At 37.8% G+C, this 11,075-nt stretch overlaps 1 non-coding gene across 1 annotated transcript; it reads left to right on the top strand.

Annotated features, from left to right (window-relative positions):
• Positions 1–2,385: 2,385 nt before the first annotated feature.
• Positions 2,386–2,492, top strand: LOC141683957 (small nucleolar RNA R71). Its single transcript, XR_012560511.1, has one exon. It is a non-coding gene; the product is annotated as a small nucleolar RNA R71 (small nucleolar RNA).
• Positions 2,493–11,075: the final 8,583 nt, after the last annotated feature.

Genomic DNA, 11,075 nt, shown 5'->3' with positions numbered 1-11,075 from the left:
TCCAGAAGACAAAAATACTCATGACCAGCCAACCTGCCAAGCATCTGATCAATGAACGGAAGAGGGAAGTGATCCTTCCTCGTGGATTTGTTCAGCTTTCGATAATCCATACATACTCTCCATCATGTAACTGTTCGAGTGGGGATGAGCTCATTCTTCTCATTTGCTACCATAGTGATACCTCCTTTCTTAGGTACACATTGTACGGGGCTCACCCACGAACTGTCAGAAATAGGATAAATGATGCCTGCATCAAGCCATTTCAGAATTTCTTTCTTCACCACCTCCTTCATGATAGGATTCAGTCTGCGCTGCTGTTCAACAGTCGGCTTACTACCTTTCTCTAGCAGAATTTTATGCATACAATATGAAGGACTTATACCCTTGATGTCTGCTATGGTCCATCCAATAGCCGATTTGAATTCTCTCAAAATCCTTAAGAGCTTGTCTTCCTCACTACCTGAAAGGTCAGATGCAATAATAACAGGTAAAGTAGATGCATCACCTAAAAAAGCATACCTCAAGTGTTCAGGTAATGGCTTGAGCTCCACGGTAGGTGCTTCCTCTATTGATGGTTTAAGCTTTCCTTCAGTATTCTTGAGGTCAGAAGCACCCAGAGATTCAAACGGCATGTCCAGCTTTTGCTTCCAGGGAGAAGCGTTCAGATATTGTAATTGCTCGTTGCCATCTTCATCATCGCTGTCAAAATCCCCCATTAAGGCCTTTTCCAATGCATCAGACATTAGCATGCGATCAAGTTACGTAGTAACCGCAGAATCAATCACATCCACTTTTAAGCACTCCTCATCTTCTGTAGGGAATTTCATTGCCTTGAATACGTTGAAGGTCACATTCTGATCTTGTACCCGCATAGTAAGTTCACCAATCTGCACATCTATCAAGGTACGGCCAGTAGCCAAGAAAGGTCTTCCCAAGATTATGGGAATCTTCTTATCTTCCTCAAAATCCAGAATAACAAAATCTGCAGGAAAGAAGAGCTTATCCACCTTGACTAGCACATCCTCCACTATGCCCCTTGGGTAAGTAATAAAACGATCAGCCAATTATAGAGACATGTATGTGGGCTTTGGATCACGCAAATCCAACTTTTTAAAGATCGACAACGGCATCAGATTGATGTTTGCTCCCAAATCACAAAGGCACTTGTCAAAAGTCAACTTGCCAATGGTGCAAGGAATGGTGAAGCTACCTGGATCTTTCAGTTTTGGAGGTAACTTTTGCTGCAGAACAGCGCTGCATTCTTCCGTGAGAGCAACGGTCTCAAGGTCATCCAGTTTCACCTTCCTTGAAAGAATGCTCTTCATAAACTTCGCATAACTAGGCATTTGCTCCAGAGCCTCAGCGAAAGGTATATTGATGTGAAGTTTCTTGAACACCTCCAGAAACTTACCGAACTGTCTATCCGGCTTTTGTTGCTGCAATCTCTTAGGAAAATGTGGTGGAGGATAGAGTTGTTTCTCCCCTGTATTACCCTCAGGAAGAGTGTGTTCAACAGTAGTCTTCCTTGGTTTTGCCGCTTTCTCCTTTTGCTTAGCTTCTTCATCTCTAATTTCAGCTTCTCCTTCTTTTGCCTTTTCAACATCATCAACTTTTCCAGACCTTAAGGTAATAGCCTTGACTTGTTCTTTAGCTTCCTTCCTGCCTGGTACTTCCGTGTCACTGGGAAGAGTGCCAGGTTGACGATTGAGCACTGCATTGGCTATTTGACCGATTTGATTTTCCAAGGTCTTGATAGAAACCGCCTGACTCTTGCATAACAGCTTAAGTTCCTCAAAATCAGCACTAGTAGGTGTAGTTGCACTTCCCTGTTGAGGATATGATTGCCTTTAAGCATACTGTTGTGGTTGCTGGTATCCAGGTGGGTTAAACTGTTTACTCACACCTTGCTGATATAGTGGCTGAATAGCATTCTGATTATTCCCCCAGCTGAAATTTGGATGATTTCTGTTATTAGGATGAAGAGTAGCTGGCACAGGCTGCTGTTGTCGCTGATAATTATTCACATACTGAACAGATTCGTTGACAAGAGAACACTGATCCGTAGCATGAGAACCTGTACAAAGCTCACAAACCATAGTTATTTGATTAACTCCATATGTAGCCAGAGAATCAACCTTCATTGACAGCGCTTGAAGCTGTGCTGCAATAGTGGTGGCTGCATCGACTTCCAGAATACCTGCTACCTTACCAGGCATCATCCTCTGAGTTGGGTTTTGATGCTCATTTGCAGCCATAGTCTCGATAAGATTATAAGCCTCAGTATAGCTTTTAGCCCATAAGGCGCCTCCAGCTGCTGCATCGAGCATGGGCCGAGATTGGGCCCCCAAACCATTATAGAAACCAGTGATCACCATCCAATCAGGCATTCCATGATGTGGACACTTTCTCAACATTTCCTTGTAGCGTTCCCAAGCTTCGCACATAGATTCTGTAGGTTGCTGCGCAAACTGAGTAAGAGCACTCCTCATAGCAGCAGTCTTTGCCATCGGATAAACTTCACCAGAAACTTTTACGCAAGATCTTGCCACATAGTGATGGATCCATCTGGTTCAGAATGTAACTAGTCCTTAGCTTTGTCCCTCAGTGAGAATGGGAAAAGCCTCAGCTTGATAGCCTCATCAGTCACGCCATTATACTTAAAAGTGCTGCAGATCTCGACAAAATTCCTTATGTGCATGTTGGGGTCTTCAGTCGCAGCTCCTCCAAAAGAAACAGAATTCTGCACCATCTGAATAGTGCCCGGCTTGATTTCAAAGTTGTTAGCTTGAATAGTTGGATGAAGGATGCTTGACTGAATGTCATCAATTTTTGGCCGAGAAAATTCCATAAGAGCTGGATCAGCCTGAATAATACGATCACCCATATTTACTGGTTCTTTCCGCTCAGTTCCTGAATCCGAATCTTCAAAATCTAACTTCTCCGGAATATCAAGAACTTCTTCTGTCTCCTCAGCTATATCTAAAGTCCTCTTGCGAGTACGAGAACGAGTTTGCATAAACGCTCGCTAAAGTACCTGAAACACAACCGGAAACAATAAGTAACTACTACGTCCTAATCACTGAGTCCTAATGACCAATGATGGTAAGTACCTAAACTAAACAAATACGACGAGTCCCCGGCAGCGGCGCCAAAAACTTGTTAGGGCGAAAATACGCACTAATATTCACGCAAGTATACGCGTTCGCAAGTAATATAGAATACTTTCTAGTTCGTTCCCACAGAGACTCAGACTAATTATTGTTTAATTAAACTCACGCACCAATGTATGATTACTTCTCAATGTTAAGACACTAACACTTAGAATTGTTGACTAAACATTAACTACAATTAACTACTTAATTAATCACTTAATTAACACTTTAATTTAACAATATTAAAACATTCATGAGATCACAACTTCATTACTACTTCCTTCAATAGTTATTGTTATTACCTTTAGCATGTGACAGTGATGATATTAATCGAATAACACGAAACTGATAAAAGCCAACTTTCATTGTACTAATACCATTCTACCAAACATCCACAATTAAGATAGAAGTTGAATAGTCATCAATTATGTTGAGTTCCTATATGTCTACAGAAATTGACAACACAACGATTTAAGCACAAGTTATTCCTTTTGATTACACAGGGCAAATAAAACTGTTAGAGTTACCCACTAATCATGCACACCGTACATGAACCTATGCTAGCATGGCAAGTTCTAAATCTCAAGATCCATCGTCGCTTCACAAGAGATTAACACCCTATCTTATATGTTCGCGACGCACATAAGATGAATATGCACAACCAATACTAGATATCATACAATCATCACACACTAAAGTATTAAACAATTAACTAAAGAATTCCATAGTAAATCCGTTGCAACCCATGATCACGATTAGCCTATAATAGCACTCATCGTCATCATGGGTTCATATGAAATCATGATAAACAAACACACGAAAATAATAACTAAACTAATTATATTAAATCAGAGTACGTCACAAGAGTAAATAGGTTCAAAGTAAGAAAACTAGCATCCAACGTTACAACGAAACAAGAATCACGAGAAAATATGCTTCCTCTTCGTTGCTGTGTGCTAAAACGGTCTTCCTCCTTATCTCCTTCGCTCCTTGCTTAATACCACGATCCAACTCGTGAAAACGTCTCCAAATCTACTTATATAATAGTCCCATAAAACTCAGATTACATAGAAGTGGAAGCCAAACAGAAGTAGAAGTCCTAAAATAAATTGTCTTTTTTTCCCGACCCTGCGCGACCGCTCAGCATAGCTGAGCGGGCGCTCAGCTTTCTGCGCGGCCGCTCAGCATTGCTGAGCGGGCGCTCAGGACCCTTCTGGAAAAATCCTGAGTTTGCTCCGTTTCTTCGCCGTAATCTGCCCATTTCTTTCCTCTCGCAATGGTTAACACATGCCAAGGCTTATTCTTGATGATTACTCCTCCAAAATGCAACTAATACCCTGAAATGCATAAACACTAGAAAAACGCATCAAATACACAAAATACTTGATTTCAAGGCACCAATTTAAGCCATTTTAAGATGTTCTAAGTGGTATAAAATGCCACTTATCAGTGACAGAGGGAACACTGTTTCCTTCAATTCTGAAGCCTGTGTTGTCATAAATAAGAAGGATAACAAAGTGGTTCTAACTGGAATGTGTACTTGACTGACTTCAACGCTATAGATGTAGAATCAATTACTTGTCTTTTCAGCAAAGCAAGTCCAGTTGAAAGTTGGCTATGGCACAAGAAGCTGTCCCATTTGAATTTCAAGACAATGAATGATCTAGTCAAAAAGGATTTAGTTAGAGGAATGCCTCTAGTGGAATTCACAAGGGATGGACTGTGTGATGCTTATCAGAAAGGAAAGCAAAAGAAAGCATCATTCAGTAAGAAGCTTGAATCAGCAATTGATGAACCATTACAACTGCTACACATGGATCTTTTTGGATCAGTCAATGTATTGTCAATTTCAAGGAAAAGACATTGCCTAGTGATTGTAGATGATTTCTCAAAGTTTTCATGGACTTATTTTCTTGGATCAAAGGATGAAGCTAGTGAAATCATTATCAATCATATCAAGCAAGTCAACAATCATCCAGATTTCAAAGTAAGGAATATCAGGATTGACAATGGAACTGAGTTCAAGAATTCAACCATGAAGTTGTTCAGTGAAGAAAATGGGATCATGCATGAGTTCTCAGCTCCAAGGACTCCACAACAGAATGGTGTGGTGGAAAGGAAGAACAGGTCACTAATTGATGCAGCAAGAACAATGCTTGAAGAGTCAAAACTCCCAACATACTTTTGGGCTGAGGCTGTTAACTGTGCATGTTACACTCAGAATATTTATCTAATCAATCAAGCAAAAGGCATGACTCCCTATCAATTGTTCAAAAGAAGAAAACCAACCTTAAACTTTCTTCATGTCTTTGGTTGCAAATGCTACATTCTAAGGAATTAACCAGATCACAAAGGAAAGTTTGATGCAAAAGCTGATGAAGGAATATTTGTTGGTTATTCTGCTGGAAAATCATATAGGTCTACAATCTAAAAACCAACATTATCATGGAATCTGTGCATGTTGTGTTTGATGATAAAAAGATTGATGGACTAACAGATGAGGGACATCATGAAGGACTCAAATTTGACAACATTGAGATATATTGTGATGATAGTGAAGATGAGAATGATGGAGAAGGCACCTCGAAAAGAATTCAAAATCTGCCTTTGGACAATGCACAGAATGCTGCATCCGTTGAAAGTCATAATTCAGCTTCCGTTGATAGAAGCAATGCAGCATCCGTTGAAAGACAAAGTGCATCATCCGTTGAAGTTCATAATGAAGCATCCATTGATCACAGTCTGTCAACGGATAATCATTTCACTTCATCAAGTAATAGAACTCCCAATTCCTTTCAAAGGATCAGCAACTCAGGGGGAGTTTCAACCAATCAACATTCTATCTCACATCATGACAATACCGAGGCAACCTCATCTAGAGCTAACCTACCACCTCAAAGGAAATGGACCAAGAATCACCCTTTTGAATTGATCATTGGTGATGCAACATCTAAAGTGCAAACTAGAAGGGCTACTCAAGATGAATGTTTGTATAGTAGTTTTCTATCACAGGAGGAACCTAAGAGAGTGGAAGAAGCCCTATTGGATCCAGATTGGATTTTAGCAATGCAAGAGGAGCTAAACCAATTTGAGAGGAACAAGGTATGGAAGCTGGTACCCAAGCCAAAGAACAAGAGCTCTATTGACACAAAATGGGTATTCAGAAACAAGATGGATGAAAATGGCATTGTCATAAGGAATAAAGCCAGATTGGTTGCTAAAGGCTATTCTCAACAAAAGGGAATAGATTTTGATGAGACATTTGCTCCAGTTGCCAGACTTGAAGCCATCAGAATCTTTCTAGCCTATGCAGCCCATGCCAATTTCAAGGTCTATCAAATGGATGACAAGAGTGCATTTCTGAATGGAGAATTGGAGGAAGAAGTTTATGTAAGCCAACCTCCAGGATTTGAAGATCCAAATTTTCCAGACTATGTGTATTATCTGTTGAAAGCACTCTATGGACTAAAGCAAGCACCTAGAGCCTGGTATGAGACTTTGTCAAAATTTCTTCTAGATAATTACTTCACAAGAGGTACTGTTGATAAAACTCTCTTCTTTAGAAATGTTAATGGCTCTAAGATACTTGTACAAATTTATGTAGATGATATTATATTTGGCTCTACAGATGATAAGCTTTGTAAAAAGTTTGCTAAGTTAATGCAAAGTAAATATGAAATGAGCATGATGGGAGAGCTAACTTATTTTCTCGGTTTACAAGTTAAACAAGTTAGTGGTGGAATTTTCATTAGTCAAACTAAATATATTTATGATCTTTTAAAGAAGTTTGACTTAATGGATTGTTCATCTGCAAAAACTCCCATGACCACTGCCACCAAACTTGAATTAAACAAGGCTGAAAAGTCTGTGGATATCACAAGTTATAGAGGCATGGTTGGCTCACTTTTATATGTAACTGCTAGTAGACCTGATATAATGTTTTCTACATGTCTCTGTGCTAGATTTCAAGCTGACCCTAAAGAATCTCACTTAGTGGTTATTAAAAGAATTTTCAGATATCTCAAAGGGACTCCAAATCTAGGAATTTGGTACCCTAGAGAGTCTGGTTTTGATCTAATTGGCTACTCAGATGCAAATTATGCAGGTAGCAAAATAGACAGGAAAAGCACAACTGGCACCCGTCAATTACTAGGGAATAAGCTTGTGTCATTGTAACACCCCCAGATCCGGGGTCGGGGATCCGGGTCGTCACGGTCTTTCTTTCCACAATATCACTTCACTTAATTAATAATAAATAATCTTATGCTGTGACCCCACACTAACACACACCACAACCCGTTATAGTCTCAGAGATGAAATTGAAATAAGTACAAGTCTTTGAATTCATAATTTAAAAGTTATTACAACCCAAAATGATTACTTGATAATTTACAGTTAATTGCCATTATCTGCCACAAGTTATAATTATACATAATTTGATTCTCAAAAGTAGAGTGTCTGGTCTACCAATAGATCTACCTCTGCAGCTATAGCAGCTACAACATCATCGGGAAGACGCGGGACGCTTCCCACGCGCTTGCGCTGGGTCTGCTGGAGTCTGGCCATCATTCCTAACTGTTGTTGTGTGATGAAGAAATAAAGCAAGAGTGAGCCTTACAGCTCGCAAGATAATATATAGTGATAACAATAATATAAGTATCTAAATGGATACTTACTAGAATCTTTTATCATGTGTAAGATAATTACTTACTAGATATAAGTAAAAACAAGGGATGAAGTTACCAGATACTTCACTACACTTATATCATTTATAAAGCTACTTGAACTACCACTGTTCAAAGTATAATGAGCTTTCAACAGTTCATCACATAGATGAGACTACAAGACAAGATTTGAATAGATTAAATCTTTGAAATATTATTAAAGGAAATGAAGTTATGATATACTTCATTAAGTTCTGATATATATATATATATATCCACATATACATCTTCTTTATACATTTCCTGAAAACCTCTATCATGTAAAGTATGAACAGAGTTTGAAACATCCAATGAATTTTGGAAAGGAAAAGAATTTTGGCATAAACCAGGTATCTTGCTGATCAGGCAAAGATACCAATAAGTAACCTTTTCTACTAGTAGATGGACGAATTCCCCACTGGTCATCACCCTGGCCGCAATAGGACCTAATGCTGGACTGCCACTCAGCCACTTACGCATTTGATGGACTCCCACTGAGCCACTTACACTATCATGGACGCCCACTGAGTCCATGTTGCTTATGCCGACTCAATAGATGGACATACTTCCCGAACGTTGGGTAAGTAATCAATTCATTTACCAAAACTGCAACCTTATTGCGAATATAAAATACACCATAGAGCCGGATCCCTCAGGTTTTGAGCTAGTATTTAAATCCCCTTTTTAAAAGGAAGATCTTAAATATAAAAATGAGTTTTGGGATCCGCTCTAACTTTTAAAAATCATTTTGAAGACTCGAAAACACTTTAAAGAGTGTTTGGAGTAATGTTGATTTAATGAAGTAAATCAGTCCCAATATATTTAGAAAATGTCTGAATATTATTATTTAAATAATATTCTCATAAAGATAATCCTTATAAAAATAATCGAAGTAGAAGTATTAAAACTTATACTTGAAATGGATATTAAATAACCAAAGATATACTTATATAAAAGTACTATCTTTATTTGAATAATCGAAAATAAGTTTGATTATTGACACCTTATTCTTTAATGAAATAAAGAATATATTTCAGTAATAAGCGGAGTCATAATACCTCGAATGAATATTATAGATAATATTCATAAAATAAAGGAGTCATACATCCTCGAATGAATATCCAAGTAATATTCAATAATAATATAAAGTTATCGAATAACCCTTATTCGATTAATAGTTTTGAAAACTATAACCATATATATATATAAATATATATATATATATACATATATACAAAATCTACTCGGGATCCTCGACTCCCGGTTTTAGAAAATGTTTTCACCTTTTGGGTCACTATAATAAGGGTATATGCAAATTACCGTTATCCTCTAGCATAGGTATTATCAACTGAACCAATCAGATATATATATGGCAAGAATACGAAACAGGCATGCATATATATACCATATCAGCATGCTTCAATATATCGCAACATTTGCTAATTAACCAACATGCATCTATCACAAGATAATGCATATACATATATACATCACAACAACAGTTATAACGGGTAGAAAACTTTCCTGAGCGACTTGGGGTGATAAAAGGCTCGGGACGAGTCTGGTAACCTATAAACAACAAGTAAGTTGGAATTAAACCAAAGTCACTTGTAAATCTATACTTTAACTAACTTAGACTCTAACGCTTGTTTTGCGCTTACTGATTCTCTTAAGTCACTCGGGTACCCTCGGCTCCACCATTTTTAATAATTTAACCTTTACGAGTTTTAAGGCGATTCCTTCGCGAGTGTCTTACCAACTGCCTAACACACTTACCATAAATGTTTCATACATTAATTAACCCTTTTTGTTCTTTAACCTATGTTTCAAAGTAAGGCGAGGGGAAAAGTTTCGTTCGCGAAACGCCGTTACTTGAAACGGTCATTTCTCCTAAACCGTGCATCGGAATCGAACGAACTACATATCAAAACGAAGCTCGTAACACGAGCTATTTAGACATGGCAATGGTCATAATCTAGCAGGGGGTTCTCGGGTCCTAATGTTATGCACAAAAACAGTCTAAAGAAAATCGGACGTTACGACGGCTATGTTTACGCGATTTCCCAATTTTAAACCATTCAAAAACCATCCCAATTCAACCTCAAATCAATCATACAACCAACATCCATCCTTATCACATCATAACAGCCCCAATAAATTCAATTTTTAACATTCATACTTATGCCTAAGCTTGAATTTAACTATACTATATTCTTTTAACCAAAACAACAAGATTTACCATTCCATTTCAATACCACTTCAACCCAAACTCTAAACCACAAACATTAAGCTACAATATCACCATAATAATCAAAATCATCTTATTAAACATAGAAATCTAGGGTTTGGAGATGATATACCTTCCTTGAAGTGGTGGGAGTAGCTAGGAAGCCTTAAGAAGCTTTGAGAAGTCTTAGGGATGCTTGGATCTTAAAGGAAAACAAGAAAAATTTCAAGTTAAAAACTTGAAAACACTATTCATTGTCTTCTTCATTGATTTAATGAAGAATATTGAGAAAGAATTGATGGCTTAAACTCATGATATAGCCCTAACTATGCATAAGGATGATTAGGGAATTAACTCACCAATTTAGGAAGCTTGGATCTTGAATTTTTGAAATTTCTTGCCTTTGGAATAGTAAAAAGCCGAGAGCAATTGAAGAATAATGCCTTGGTTTCTTTTTGTTTTGATGAAGAATGAATTATTTGGCTTGGTTTATTTGATTTTGTTTTGTTTTTGGTTAATTACCAATTTAACCTTGATTTTGTGTGGTTAAAAATCCACCACATCTCCTTCCTTCCCATGTCATGCCTATGTCATGTTGTGATGTCATCTTTCCCTCCTTGTCCTCTTCTCATTGGTTGGGTGACATCACTCTCTCTAATCCCTTTGCTTAACTTCCTAATTGTTTGCCTAATGACCGCTGATCTGTTATACGGTTCGCTTAACTTTCGTTTTCGTTTATCGTTTGAAGGATCATACCCGGGATCTTATTACTTAGGTTCCCATAACCTTTCTCAATACATTATATTCCTTTTTATGATCCTCTATTATAATCCTTTAATTTAAATCCTTTTTATCCTGTTACCTTATACTCAATTCTCTCCGTATCTAGTGTATTTCCGGGAAAAATCAAAGTGTTCGGAATTGGATTCTGACGATCTTTACATACACTCATATACCATATAGAGTACTAATAAAATCTCAGAATATCCATAA

This window comes from Apium graveolens, chromosome 1 (genome assembly GCF_009905375.1).
Source record: "Apium graveolens cultivar Ventura chromosome 1, ASM990537v1, whole genome shotgun sequence".
Classification (NCBI taxonomy): domain Eukaryota; kingdom Viridiplantae; phylum Streptophyta; class Magnoliopsida; order Apiales; family Apiaceae; genus Apium; species Apium graveolens.
The sequence above is the reverse complement of the archived record's forward strand: the minus strand, read 5'-3'. Positions and strand labels throughout refer to the sequence as shown.